The 15279-nt window shown below is 41.2% G+C and overlaps 1 pseudogene; it reads left to right on the plus strand.

Moving 5' to 3' along the window:
- Window positions 1-2231: 2231 nt before the first annotated feature.
- On the plus strand, window positions 2232-15041 carry LOC122119607 (annotated as a pseudogene).
- The last annotated feature ends 238 nt before the right edge of the window (window positions 15042-15279 follow it).

Below are 15279 nucleotides of genomic sequence, written 5' to 3' on the forward strand. Positions count from 1 at the left end.
AAACAGAAACTGTCAGACAAGTTGATGTTTGGTGAAATTAACCCCAAGGTAAGGATTCAATGGTTTTTTTACTTTCTTGCAATTGTTTCCAACATATTTATAAGATGATATCTTTGTTACTTTGCATATATCACTGTATTTGATGTTGGTATAATTTGTGGAGGGTAAAGGAAAAACCAAATTGCTTAGAGTTACAGGTGGACGCATTGCAACAATTAGATGTACAAGACATTATGTGGAAAAACGCACTTTGCAACTTTGGCAGTGGAGTAGGGGGGTGTGGAAAGGGGAAGGGATGGGAAGGGGAAACAAAGGAGGAGGCAACAATGCTTGATAAGAAATGTACTCAAGATCTTGCCCATGTAATTGTAACCCCTCTGTATGGAATTTTCACAATAAAAAATAAAAGAAAGAAAGAAGGAAAGAAAGAAGGAAAGAAAGAAAGAAAGAAAGAAAGAAAGAAAGAAAGAAAGAAAGAAAGAAAGAAAGAAAGAAAGAAAGAAAGAAAGAAAGAAAGAAAGAAAGAAAGAAAGAAAGAAAGAAAGAAAGAAAGAAGGAAAGAAGGAAAGAAGGAAAGAAAGAAAGAAAGAAAGAAAGAGGAAGAAGACAGAAGAGAAGAAAGGAAGGAAGGAAGGAAGGAAGGTAGTAGCTTACCCATGTAATTGTAACCCCTCTGTATGATATTTTCAAAATAAAAAAAGTTTTAAAATAAAAAATATAGAAAAAATGAGATAAAATATAAAAAAGAAAAGAAATTTAATAATAGCAGACGCTATTGAAGATGTTGCCAAAAAATATGTTATAACACCGTTGGTAACATAATATGACAAAAGATATATTTTATTATATGCACATTACACACACACAAATAGTGGTGTTTGTTATGTTTATGTTTATATATGATGAGTGTTTATCATGACACTACTTAGAAGCTGAGTTTCAGAACCACACTCCATTCCAATCAACACATGAATGGAAAAAGTGAATTGAGTAATACAGACATAATGGTGTCTTGAGCATGCAATTATATGTTTGAGTCAGAAATACGGGAAAGTGGAGATCATCGTGTTCAGTTAATCACCCTGACAAATGCAGCAGTGGTATATACTGGACACCATGTGAAAAATGAAGCTTACAACTTGTGGATGGGGAAGAGAGGGGAAAACTGAGTAACATTATAAAAACATAAACATACTCATTTCCTGACTTACATAATGGTAACACCTCTGTACAACATATTGACAATACAGACAGACAGACCGACAGACAGACAGACAAACAGACAGACAGACAAACAGACAGACAGAGAGACTGACAGGTAGAGAGAGATGGATAACACCCAACATAGATCCCCAAGTTTTCTCTCATTTTTGAAATGTAGGGAGAAGAAGGCTTACAGTACTAGAGTAGATATTAGTGACAATGAAGTAGAAATTGTTAGCTTCGCCACCAAGAAAACCTGATACATGGTTCAGGCAGAAAAAGCAAACTGCCTACATGCAGGAGATGGAAGAGCATGGAAAAGACAGAGGAAAAGGAAAAAGAGAAAAAGAGAAAGAGAGAGAAGGGGACTTGTGCTGAGCCAGGACCACAGCGGATGTGGAAATGACTACAGAGTCTGGGGAAATTCTCACTGTCCTATGGAGGCTTGACCAGGGTGGTACAGGAAGTGACTTCTGTGGATGAACAAGTGAACACAGAGTGTGGGGTCCTCTACTGAATCACAGTCAGGTGACTGACAGGTGATTACTGGTTTCAGGCAGGTGAAGGGGATGTGGGGAGGGGCTGTTCTCTTGGGCAGATTTAACAGAAATAGAGTAATAGATGAAGAGAACAGGATAAATGTTTCTCTTCTGAGCCAGCCACAGGTGGCTCATACTGGTAATCCTGGGTATAGAAGCAACAAAGATTTCTACCTCAGAACCCAAGTCAGGCTAGGCCCCAGCAATGGTGCTCTTGCAAGGTCTTGCTGGCTACCAACACCAAATAGCATTTGCATCCTTACATTTCCAACTTACATTTGCCAAGCCCTTCCCCATAAATATATGCAGCCAAATCACATAACCGGCCACCATGGTGAAGTCTGTGCAGAGCAGGACCCTAGGCTGTGACCTTGGTTTCAATTCTATTATGAGGAACTAATAGAGAAGACAGGTAGGGAGACATGGACAGAGCTGGCATCACATAGTTGTACAAGTGGTAACAAGAATTACCAGAGCACTCTGGACATGATGGGGACACAGCAGAGCAAGACCCATCCATACACCCACAGCTACCAGGATTCTCAGTGGGCAAGACTGCTATGTTCCCAGAAAGTAACAGATCATAGAACATCTCTGTCCAACAGTGGACCACCACAATATATTGATAGGTGCAGTCTGATGGTCAATGACATGCAAGCACTGAAGAAGTTCAAAGTTCAGAGTGCAAATATCCAATTGGATATGTGTATTGACCTTGAAGTATTGATCTGTAATAGTTGAATTCAGGGAGACTGTTTGTAACACCAGCAGCAGTAAATAAATGCATTGACCACTTCTGGATACTTATGCCTGTGCAGTTGGTATCGAAACCTGAATGGTTCATTTCAGCAAACTGTGGATCACTTGGCCCTGGATTGTGAGGCTGTCCATCCTTAAGTTTGACAGTGCTCCAATAACTCTGATTGGGCCTTTTCTGGCCAGGCGCTCTATGACCATTTGAACTTCACTTGGCATTTTCTGGTGTTATCCATTCCCCTCATCCCTAGTGACCCTTGATTGGTTGTGCTTTTTCTGTTCAACTTTTTGCTTTCAAACAAATTTGTGAACAATTCAACAAGAAAGGAATCTATTCCTGGAGTTTCATTATCTACAGTCTTGGATGAAATCAAGGTCCTGAGGGAGTGGAGAGGAAGATTGTACACATGTTTTCTTACTTCTGTTTTGACCTTGAAGCCGGACCCCAGATGCAGAGACAGAGGGCAGAATGGGCTCTGTATTCCTCTAGGACAGTGGAGGCCATCCAGGTAACAAGAAGCCACAAAAAACTGAAGATCCATTTAGACACCTGCCTGACACAGAAATCACAGTCTGCATCCAGAATCACAGCTCCAGGTAAAAGCAGCAACAATGTTTCCTATGGCTCTGACACTGCTTCTCCAGCATCCACACCTGGTCAGTTCCTCTGAAGACAGCAGACAGATTTGCACAGAGAAATCTGTGGTATGCAGCAGGGGACATGTGGTCATTGCTGGATTTTACCCCCTCTATTCTTGGGCATTGTTCATTCAAAGCTTGAATGACCCTACCCTGCAGCAACAGAACATTCAGTAAGTGATTTCTTGGCTTTCCTTAAATTGTGAATTTTCTCTTTGGGTTACAGTCAGAGGTGGGGGAAGTTTGGACACAATCACTGATGTCCTCTGCATCTTCTACATTGCCCTCACTACAACAGCTCTACTTCATTTCAGATTTTCCTGAATGAATATCGTTTTTTCATCCAAGGGTACAGAGTTTTCTGTCTGTCTTCCTCTCCACTCCCCTTTCCAGAGATGTCCGACCACCCCACCACATCACTGTGTCTCCTCCACTCATCACTGTTACTCAGGGTCAATGGGGTGACCAAGAGTCCATACAGACACTAAAGAGCAATGTCCCCATCCATAGTGCAAAGGCCAGGGAATCTTCAATCAATTCTCTACTTTACACTTTTCAAAACAGGACCAGTGTTTGGACCTCCTTCATAGTAACCTTTGTTAGGATAGACATGCAATTTCTGCTTCTGGGATTATTTCATGTCAGCAAAGCTCTGGGAGTGGGGAGCTGCTGGACATATCAGTAATAAGAGATTCAAGACATGTTTGATTTTTTCCCCTTAACTAATGTAAGTAAACGTCTGCCCTGATGTTCATGTCTTGACCTGTGTCCCATGTCATTCCCAGAAGCTCTGCTTCCATTCCTTGTCCTCCAACATCTTTCCAGGCTTCTTTATTTTTCCTTGCTCATAACTTCCTAAACTATATTTGAATGTTTTTTTCATATATATTGGCAGTAATGGGGGGCTTCAACTCTGGCCTTCAATGCTGCCCCTCTGCTATCCAGCTTAAGGCAAGTGCTCTACTGCTTGCGCCACAGTGCCACTTCCAATGTTTTGGTGGTTTATTAGAGCTAAGAGTCTCATGAACTCTAATGGCTGGCTCTGAACCCTGATCCTCAGATATCACCCTCCTGAGTAACTAGAATGACAGGCGTGAGCAAAGGTGCCTGACTTTTTCATGTTTTACACACACATTAATTCATGCATTTGACCCAGGATACCTCACTACTTTCAGATCTACAGAATTCTCTGTAAACTAGAGAAGTCATGGATGAATCTTCTCAGACAAGTTGTGTGGAAACATCCTGTTTGAGGTTGGTTTAGGAGAGGAATACTTTATTAAATAAGAGATATGTGAGGGATAGTGAAGCCAACTGAACCTGGTGAGGAAGTGAGTGAGAAAGACGGGGCTCATGTGTAAAGCCAGCATTAGAAACGTACCCCATGGGAGGTGGGAGATGTCAGAGCTATCCTCTTCTCTGTCCATTCTCTAATTGGGCTGTGGGTTTGTGTGTGTGTGTGTGTGTGTGTGTGCATGCGTGTGTGTGTGTGTGTGTGTGTGCATGTTCACACATACTCTGATACTCAGGCGTCATCTCAAGTCCTGATGGCTGTCCCTTAGCATTTTTTCTGTCATGGCTGGCACTCTACCACTTGACCCACAGCTCTGCACCAGCTTCTCTTGAGTTGCTTGCACATAAGACTGTCACAGACATTCCTGGCCAAAGTGACTACAAAACATAGTTCTCCTATATCAGCCTCCTTAGTAGTTATAATTACAGGCCTTAGCCACCAGTTCCTAATTCATATTTAGTATTACTGACCTTCTAGCTGTCAAGCCCGAGAGTTAAATTGTACACAAGGACATCAGCAAACATCCATGAGAGTTGAGATTCTATGAGAATTTCCCCAAAATGATTACAATGAATGCTAGGAGAACTCATTGTTCTGGAACATTCTTGATTCATATTGGCATGTGATACTATCTGGCCTTTGAAATGTCTCTGAATTACACCAGTGGTCTGGCTTTGTGCCTGTCTTTCCAGAAATTCCAGGCAGGCTTCAGTGTTCCTGAGTCTGTAGTGACTTCCACAATGGCACCACTAGAGGGAGCGCAGGCCTTGAGGGAAATCAGCTGAGAGGTGATAAACCACTTCAGTACCAGAGAAAACCAAAGGCAATTTTGGTGACAAATACTCTGTGGTTCTAAAAACTTCTAGAGAACTTTAATGAGTCATGGGTCCAAGTATGCCTCCTCTTGGGTGCACAGGGGGAACATATGCCTCCTCCACAGGGAATGGCCTTGTGAGTGGATTCTGCCTAGCAGTGGCAACATCTGTGTGCCTTAGTCAGAGCTGTGGACACCAGAACTCTATTACACCTGGAATACCAACCAGCAGGGTCACCAAATCAGATGAAGGTTAATGAAGTTTCCCTCTAAAAGTAGGGACTCTTCACTTGGGATCCTGGACTTTGATCACAGAAAAAAAATTCTAGACAATCACAACAGTAAGAAAATGTGGCAGAGCTTTACTGAGTAAGGAAGCAAACAAGCAAGCAGGTAGAAAAATAGGAAGCAGAAAGGCAAAGAAACACTCTAACTGAGGAGAGACACACAGCTCTTGGGCTGCCAGGGGTATTCATATGGTAAAGGAAGGAGTTCTGACTTCAAAGTTATGCAAACGTAGGTATCTCACTTTTGTTCTAATCACTGCTGGTGTTACACTTTCTGAGTTTCTGTATGTTTTGGGCATTCTTTCCAGATGATTATCCTTGAGGGAAGGTGTGCTGTTGTCTATATTTGGGGTAGGATGTTGCTAAAGTTTGGGGGAGCATCTTGGAGGAAGGCGTACATACAAGAAGACAACTGCTATTTCATATGATGAGAAATGCATCTCTCAGGAAGCAATGCAACCTGTCGTCTCTCTTTGAAGTAAAGATAGTAGCCCTGTGTTTCTAAATCATATGTTTCTAAGTTGCCTTCTCTAGGACTCATTTTTTTCCCATAATTTATCCAGCTTCTTTTTGTGCTCAATGACTTTGGTCCCGTAATCTTTTTTTTTAATGTTATTTCTGGCTTTTTCTTTTTACTTTTCTTTATTTATTGTGATAATACTGTACAGAGGGGTTACAACGACATGGGCAAGATAATGAGTACATTTCTTATCAAGCATTGTAGCCTCCTCCTTTGTTTCCACTTCCCATCCCTTCTTATGCTCCCCCCATCCCCCAATTCTCCTCCACCCCCGCACGGAAGTTGTAAAGTCCATTTTCGACATAAGGACTTGTGCATCTCATTGTTGCAATGGGTCCACCTGTATCCCTACTTAAACGATTTGTTTTTCCCCTTCCCCTCCACAAATTATGAAATAAAGTGAAAGAAGGAGTTGTACTGTGGGTGAGGGACATACAAAGCAACAAAGAAATAATCTTATAAATGTGTTAGGAACAATCACATGAAAGAAAAAAACACATGAATCCATATCTTAGGGTTCATTTCCCTCACATCAACTTATCTGACCTTTTCTGCTTGACTCAGACATATACTAGATATTGCAAATAAGGGAAACCCTGGGACCTATGTTTCTTTGGGCTTGGCTTACTTCACTTAATATAATTTTTTCTAAGCGTTTCCACTTCCTAAAAATTGGAGCAATGTCATTCTTTCTGATGGAGGCATAGAATCTCATTATGTATATATACCACAATTTCTTGATGCATTCATCTACTAAGGGGCATCTGGCTTGGTTCCATATCTTAGCTGTAATAAATAATGCTGCAATAAACATAGTCGTGCTGGTAGCTTTATTATGGTCTTGTTTGTAAGCATTTGGTAAATGCCCCAAAGTGGAATTGCTGGGTCATAGGGGAGCTCTATGTGGAGTCATTTGAGGAACCTCCATACTGCTTTCCAAAGTGGTTGAATAAGTTTACACTCCCTCCAACAATGCAGTAAGGTTCCCTTCTGTCCACATCCCTTCCAGTATCTGTTGTTATTAGAGTTCTTGATTATACCCATTCTATCTGGAGTGAGGTGGTATCTCATTGTTGTTTTGATTTACATTTCTTTTATGGCGAGAGAGGTTGTGCATGTCTTCATGTTTCTATTGACCATCCTTCTTTCCTCTTCAGAGAAGTTTCTCTTTGAGTCTTTAGCCCACTTGTTTCTTTGGCAGTTGTTTCTTTAAAGATTTGTTGTTGGGGGATTTAATTTTTTGAGTTCAAGGTATAATTTAGATATGAGACCCTTGTCTGTTGTGTGGCTAGTGATGATCTTCTCCCAATCCTTGAGCTTTCTATTGATCTTTCTAGCTGTGTCCTTTGCCATGCAGAAGCTCTGCAATTTCATGCAATCCCATTTGTCCAACCTTTCTTTGATTTTTTGTGTTTCTGGGCCTCTACTAAAAAATTTTGGCCTGTGCCAAGGAGACCTAGGGTTTCTCATATTCCATCCTGTAATGTTTTCAGAGTGTCTGCTTTGACTCCGAGGTCTTTGATTCATTTGGAGTAGATTCTGGTGCAGGGTGATATATAGGGATCTAGCTTTAGTTTTCTACAAGTAGTTAACCAATTTTGCCAGCATCATTTACTGAAGAGGCTGTCTTTCTTCCATTCTACTTTTTAGCTCCCTTATTGAAGATTAGATGGCTATAGATCTGTAGGTTCATTTCTGGGTTTTCAGTTCTATTTCATTAGTCCTGAGATCTGTTCTTGTTAGAGTACCTAGCTGTTTTGATTACTATGGCTTTATAGTAGAGTTTGAAATTTTGTATTGATATTCCTCCAGCAGTGTTCTTTCTGTTAAGGATCATTTTTACTATTCAGGGTCTTTTATTGTTCCATATGAATTTTTGGATTGCCTCTTCTATTTCCTTGAAGAATGAGGTTGAAATTCTGATAGGATCGCATTGAATTTGTAGATAGCCTTGGGAAGTATTACCATTTTCATGATGTTGATCTTTCAAATCCAGTAACATGAAAGTTTTTGCCATTTTCTAAGTTCTGTTTTGATTTCCTTTTTCTAGTTTTTAATGTTTTCATCATAGAGGTCCTTCACTTCTTTGGTTAATTGCTAGGTATTTTATTGTTTGTGGGGCTATTACAGGTGGAGTTGCTTTCCTAGTTTCAGCCACACTTTTCTCATTGTTGGCATACAGAAAATCCATTGATTTTTGAGGGTTAATTTTATACCCTGCTACTTTGCCAAAGTTGTGAATCAGATTGAGTAATTTGGGAATGGAGTCTATGGGATTCTTTAAATACAAGACCATGTCATATGCAAAGAGGGAGAGTTTTTCTTCTTCTTTCCCTATTTAGATCCCCTTTATTTTGCATCTTGTCTTATTGCTGTAGCTAGGCATTCTAATACTAGATTGAAGCGAAGTGGAGAGAGTGGACAGCCTTGTTCCTGAGTTAAGGGGAAATGGCTTTAGTTTTTTACCATTAAGTATAATGCTGGCTGTAGGTTTGTCATGTACAGCCTTTATTGTATTGAAGAATGTTCCACAGATTCCTAATTTTTCCAGAACCTTCATCATAAAGGAATGTTGGATCTTGTCAAATGCTTTTTCTGCATGGTCCCTTAATCTTAAGATATGTAGATGGATGAATACCTCTCTATATATTCTGAGCTTCACAAATCTCATTTTTTACTAATCTATTCTAGCAGATGCTTGGGTGCTAGCATCAAACAGTGCTTCTAGTTTATTCTGGATTATTAGATCAATAAGCATTTGATTCAAAAAGAAGTCATGAGATTTGCAGTTAATCATTTGTGATAAGCATATACCTACCCAAAATTTGTGACCTTTGTGCAGGATCAACTTAAAGAAATACCAATTGCTTCTCACCCTGCTGCTGGCTGTGGAAGAGATCAACAAGAATCCCCATCTGCTACCCAACATGACTCTGGGGTTTGAGATTTATAGTGCACATTACTCAGGTACTGATCTGTTAGAGGATCCACTCACCTGGCTGTCTGGGAAAAATAAAAACAGCCCCAATTACACCTGCAGAAGAGACAGCAAAGCTTTAGCAGGACTCACAGGAACCTCAAGCACATCTGTTCCAATCGGGACACTGCTGGACCTCTACAAACTTCCACAGGTAAGGCTGGGAGAAGTGGGCAGATGTGAAACTATGTCCACATGGACTCTGTCCTGGACAGGCTGAAGAGGTATTATCACCAACCCTTCCAAATGCATAATCTCACAGAGAAAAGACTCCACAAGTGGGTGGAACATACACATTTTCTTTGCTCTAAATAAAAGGAGAAGTTTTAAGAGAGGAAAGGATGACCCAAAGATCTGAGCCTTATCCATACAGGGATGCAGCGTGCTTGAAACATGGGAGATGACTTTGCAAATGGGATAAGCAAACTTTTGCTCCCACATTTGCCAGTTGTTGGTTAGCTCACATCAGGACTGAGACTTGCCTATTACCATCCTCTTCCTGGTGTTGTGTTCATTTTTTCCCTGTAGTTCACTTATGGGGATTTTGATCCTCTCCTGAGTGATCATGGAAAGTTTGGGACTGTCTATCAGATGGCAGCCAAAGACTCAGATCTAGCCCTGGCCATGGTCTCTTTGATGCTTCATTTCGGCTGCACCTGGGTGGGACTGTTCATCACTGAAGACAACTATGGTGTGTGGTTCCTCTCAGAATTGAGAGAAGAGATGGGCAAGAGTAGAGTCTGTTTTGCCTTTGAGAACATGATCCCTTACAATGCCTTTACAGATTACTCAGATGATCTATCGAAGTATCGCCAGCTAATGGACTCATCAACCAATGTGATTATCATTTATGGGGACAGTAAATTTCTACTAAGCTTTATTGTTAAATTTGGGCACATTTTCATTACAAGGAAAGCCTGGGTCATGAACTCACCCTATGATGACGCCACCATTGGTAAAAGATATTTTCTGATCCACTCCTTTCATGCATTTCTCACCTTCTCTCATCATCATAGAAACACTTCTCTCTTCACCAATTTTATTCTGACAGATACGTTGTCAAATAACTTAGGAAATAATTCCCTTCCCACGTCATGGATTCAGTCTGTTTATAACCCACTGATGAAGTCTGACTGCAGAGACTTGGGGCAGTGTTCATACAATGCCACACTCCATTGGTTGCTGAGGCATATTTTTGACATGACTATATCAGAAGAGAGTTACAACATCTATACTGCTGTGTATGCCTTGGCCCACGCCCTCCACCAGATGTTTTTCATCACATGGAAGAGCCACCAGTGCACAATGGTCAACCAAGGGCATTTCTCTCTTCACAGGTAATGGCTTGGGTTTTGGGTGACCTACTCTAGGCATAGTCTTTCTACAGAAGCTTTCATAGCAGATGCAACTAGGTCATCTGGCTTTATTTTGCAAAATACAAGAAACATTGGGCCTGTCATACTCTACATGAGTGAATGTAGAGCTGTGAAGACAATGTTCTTGAAGAATGCTGCATCCATGAAAAGGAAGTGCTGTGTCTTCTGTCCCCATCCTCACTATGTGTGGAAAAAGCCATCCCCTTTTCAATATATCCAAATTGTCCTTGTAACTTTTTAAAATAACAGATCAAGGTGACTAATTCTTGAAAACCTAATATTGTCTGGACACAAGTGGCTCACACCTGTGGCTCACTCCTGACTACAGTTAACTATCAAAAAGCCAGAAGAGGAGCTGTGGCTCAATGGATAGAATGCATACTTTGAAAAGAAAATAAAACCACCTCAATTTGAGTGCCTAAGCCCTGAGTTTGAGTCACAGGATAGACACACACACACACACACCACAATGAACTCTGTCTTGCTTACGGTAGTCTTTCATACTTGTCATAAATATTTTACTATCCTACTTAGTATATTATTCACCTTATTTCAGACTGACTCTCTGATCACAATCATAAAATGAGTGATTGGAATGCAATTGAGAGTCTTTGAGGTCTGTCATATGATAAATTCATTATTTTGTTAGATGTAGCTGGAGTTGCATTCCCTTGAAATTGAGTTTCTGCATCCCATCCTGGATACCCAGGTTTTAGAGCTTGGTAAAACTTTAGTCTGCTGTGGGCCTGCATTTGATACAGTTGGTTGGATTCCTGTGGTGTGCCTGAATCAGGGGATGGGAATGAAGAGTAATCCATTGTTCTGGGGTTCTGTGATAACACTGGGAAGCACTTCACCATACTATAATGTTTCCCTTTTAGCTGCATCCCTTTTTGAAGAAGATCCAATTTACCAATCCTGTTGGAGACCAAGTGGTTTTGAATGAGGAAAGAAATTGGAGGCAGAGTATGACATTAAGAGCTTTTGGAATTTTCCAGAAGGTCTGGGACAAAGGATGAAAGTTGGCGAGTTTTCTCCATCTAGGCCACATGGTAAACAACTGATTTTGTTTGAAAATCTGATAGAGTGGCCCATAGGAATTACCAAGGTGGGTCATTAGTACATTTGGTACTCTCTCCTTTAAAAAAAAAAAAAGTATTGTTATTAGGAAGTAGTTGTAGAAAGAGCTTGCAATATACTTAGTCAGGTTACAATCACAATGCTTGTTATCAGTGCCACCACATCCTATTTCTCCCCCAGAGTTGGTTGTTTCTAAGCATAATGTCATAATCTATGTATAAATAAGCAATAAGCTTACCCTTTCTTTAAAGGTTGTTCAATAAAACTATGGTTCAGTCGTGTACATTTCACCTTCCTGCTTCTGGAAGTTTCTTACTAACAGATTCATGGAGGGAATAGGGGAACATTTCATTATCAATATGTTGTTCTATGTTTGCATATTGAATATCAAAAAAGCTAAATGCCACCTGTGAATCATCTTTCCAACACTGTGACCAAATACCTGAGGGAATCAAATGAGAAGGCAGAAGGGCTTGCTTTGCTTCTGCCTGGAGATTTCAGACCATGCTTGGGTAGATTGTTGCTTTTGGATCTGTGTTGACACAGGTTGTAATGAGAGGAACATCTGCCAGTGAAGTTCGCCCACCTCATGGCAGCTGGGAAGTCAAGAGAGTAAGATGTGAATAACCCTGGGAAGTCAAGAGAGTAAGATGTGAATAACCCTTGGTACAGCAGCACCTTCAAAGAACTTAGCCGTGCTTTAGAGTGTGGATTTAAAATTTCCCTGAATGATGTTCTTCTCATGAGAGAAAACACATCATCACCTGATACAAGAATGGGATGCAGGGTTAACTCCCATTTCCTAATTTCCTAGAATTAACATCCACTTCTTCAAGGCTCCATGACTTCCTGATAGACTGAAGGGCTGGATGTCTAGGCCCCATATATTCTTCAGGTCATGTTACATGAAACTGTAAGAAGGCTCAGTCAATTCATTGGTTGTATGTATTTAAAGATTTTGTGTTTTGATGATCTTTTCCCTTAAAGTACTGGAGTGTCTGGGATGTCAGGTAAAAGGATGAATAGTCACTACCCTTCATCTGAATGTTCCCAGACTCCTCAGTCTGTCTGCACTGAGAACTGTGGTCCTGGATTCAGGAAGGCCTCTCTGGAGGGAAATGCTACCTGTTGTTTTGACTGCATTCTTTGCCCAGAGAATGAGATTTCTAATGGGACAGGTGAGTCTCTGACTTATAGAGAAATTCCCCATCTCTCCTTGTTAACCTTCAGTCCATCCAAACCAGTGGAGTGATATACACTAAAACAGCAGGAACACACATGCACCTTCACCCAAATTTCTATGACTACCGTTAACCATACTTCTCCTTAGAAGAAACAACCCACTGCCCCTCCATTACAAGACCCTGTTCCCATCTCCTCAGTCATATGTTTTTGTATTAAAAGAAAGTATATAAAAAGAAAATATCAAGGATTAGTTGTTGATCTTTGAAATGACATGCAAATCTAAATGTAATTGTGGATGTAACACAGACTTTCATTTGTGAATTCTCATTGCAACTCTTTCCTAATTGAATGTTATTTTCTATTTAGCACACCTAATAATACAAGGGGCTTTGGGGCTTTTTTGGGTTTTTTTTGTTATGATCACTCCATATCTGACACTGGCACTAGGTTGACTAGCAATTACTCAATTATCATTGATTCAGAAGTAGTTCACCATCTCCATTTCGTGTCTCTTCTCCCTTCTCAAGCTGAGCTTTCTGAGATCCTCTCATATCAGTGGAGGAGCATTGTTCTGTTTTTAATACATTTTTATTGTTAAAATCCTGTACAGAGGGGTTACACTTACATAGGTAAGGAAATGAGTACATTTCTTATTGAGTATTGTTGCCTCCTCCTTTGTTTTTCTCTTACCATCCCTTCCTTCCAACCTCCCCAATTCCTCCTCCCATAGACCAAATGCTCAGGAAGTTTATGTTTGGGGTAAGTAGTAGGTTGAGTTGAGGATTAAACCTTCTTTTTAAATTGAAGTGCTTGGGCTGATTCTATATTTTCCATTATTTCTTGAATGAGTAGCAGAGAGCCAGAGTGGTAGGACCTGTCAAGAACGTAGCAGGATGGCTAGGTAATTATATATTACACCTGTAATCCAAGTGACTCAGGCAATTGGGATTTGAGGATGGAGCTACGATGCAATGATGAGCAGGAAACTCAGTAAAAATCTTTTCCAAAATTAAGCACCAAAAGAGCTGGAATTCGAGCTGTGAGTCAAGTGGTAGAGTGGTAGTTTTGAGAATGAATACTCAGGAAAAATTCCTAGGGGCAGAGTTCAAGCACTGGATGAAAGACAGACAGACACGCAGACAGAAAAAGAAAAAAAAGAAAGATAGAAAGAAAGAAAGAAGGAAAGAAAGAGAGAGACGAGGGGGGATGTGAGGGAGTGAGGGAGGGAAGGAAGGAAGGGAGATAAACAGAAAAAAGAGAAAGGGAAGAAGGAAAGAAGAAATGTGTGAAAGAAAGAGAATTCACGTGAACATATTTTGATACAGAGAGTTATACTAGTTGGTATTGAGAGTAATACAGGTCAACTGGTGAATCAGGGAAAATGAGCATCTTGAGTAGAGGAGGATGTGAGAAAAGAGAAACATGGAACCCAGACAAATAGTGATTCTCACTCCTCACCAGACATGGAGCATTGTGTCAGGTGTGCAGATCATCAATTTGCCAACACCCAGAGAAACCACTGCCTCAGGAAAAATGAGAGCTTCCTGGCTTATGAAGACTCCTTGGGCCTGGCTCTGGTCTGAATGGCTCTCTGCTGCTCTGCACTAACAGCCGCTGTCCTCGGGGTATTTATCAAGACATCCCTATTGTCAAGGCCAATAACCGGGCCCTCAGCTATATCCTGCTCATCTCCCTCACCTGCTGCTTCCTCTGCTCCTTGCTCTTCCTTGGCCATCCCAACACAGCCACCTGCATCCTGCAGCACACCACATTCGCAGTGGTCTTCACCGTGGCTGTCTCCACGGTCCTGGCCAAGACCATCACTGTGGTTCTGGTCTTCACGCTCACTGATCCAGGGAGAAGCGTGAGACTGTGGCTGTTGTTCGGGGCTCCTAACCTCATCATCCCCATCTGCACCCTCATCCAAGTGACTCTCTGTGGTCTCTTGCTGGGAATCTCCCCTCCTTTTGTGGACATAGATGCACACTCTGAACATGGCCACATCATCATCCTGTGCAACATGGGCTCCCTCACCGCTTTCTACTCTGTCCTGGGATACCTGGGTGCCCTGGCCCTGGCCAGCTTCACTGTGGCTTTTCTGGTCAGGAACCTGCCTGACACCTTCACTGAGGCCAAGTTCCTGACCTTCAGCATGCTGGTGTTCTGCAGTGTGTGGTTCACCTTCCTGCCTGTCTACCACAGCACCAAGGGGAAGGTCATGGTGGCCGTGGAGGTCTTCTCCATCTTGGCCTCCAGTAGAGGCCTCCTGAGCTGCATCTTTGCCCCCAAGTGTTACATCCTCTTGATAAGACCTGAGAGAAATTCACTGCACAGGTTTAGGGAGAGACCGACTGAAAGAAATAAATCTTAAGATGGACATAAATTTTGTCTAGAATGCTTGGAGGTTCTGAGACAAATCTATACAATTTGGGCAGTTAAGAACCATTTAACTCATTCATTTTGCGGGTTGTGTTAGAGTTAGAGCAAGATTCCAACTAGACTGTCTAAATTTGTATTTCCTCCTGGATATCCTTTGCTTCCTCCAATGTAATCTTCCTTTTATGCTATCAATCGTCCTTTTGATTACAAATCTACTGTGATTCTTCTTT

This window comes from Dipodomys spectabilis, unplaced genomic scaffold (assembly GCF_019054845.1).
Source record: "Dipodomys spectabilis isolate Male_0828 unplaced genomic scaffold, ASM1905484v1 ptg000173l, whole genome shotgun sequence".
Taxonomy (NCBI): domain Eukaryota; kingdom Metazoa; phylum Chordata; class Mammalia; order Rodentia; family Heteromyidae; genus Dipodomys; species Dipodomys spectabilis.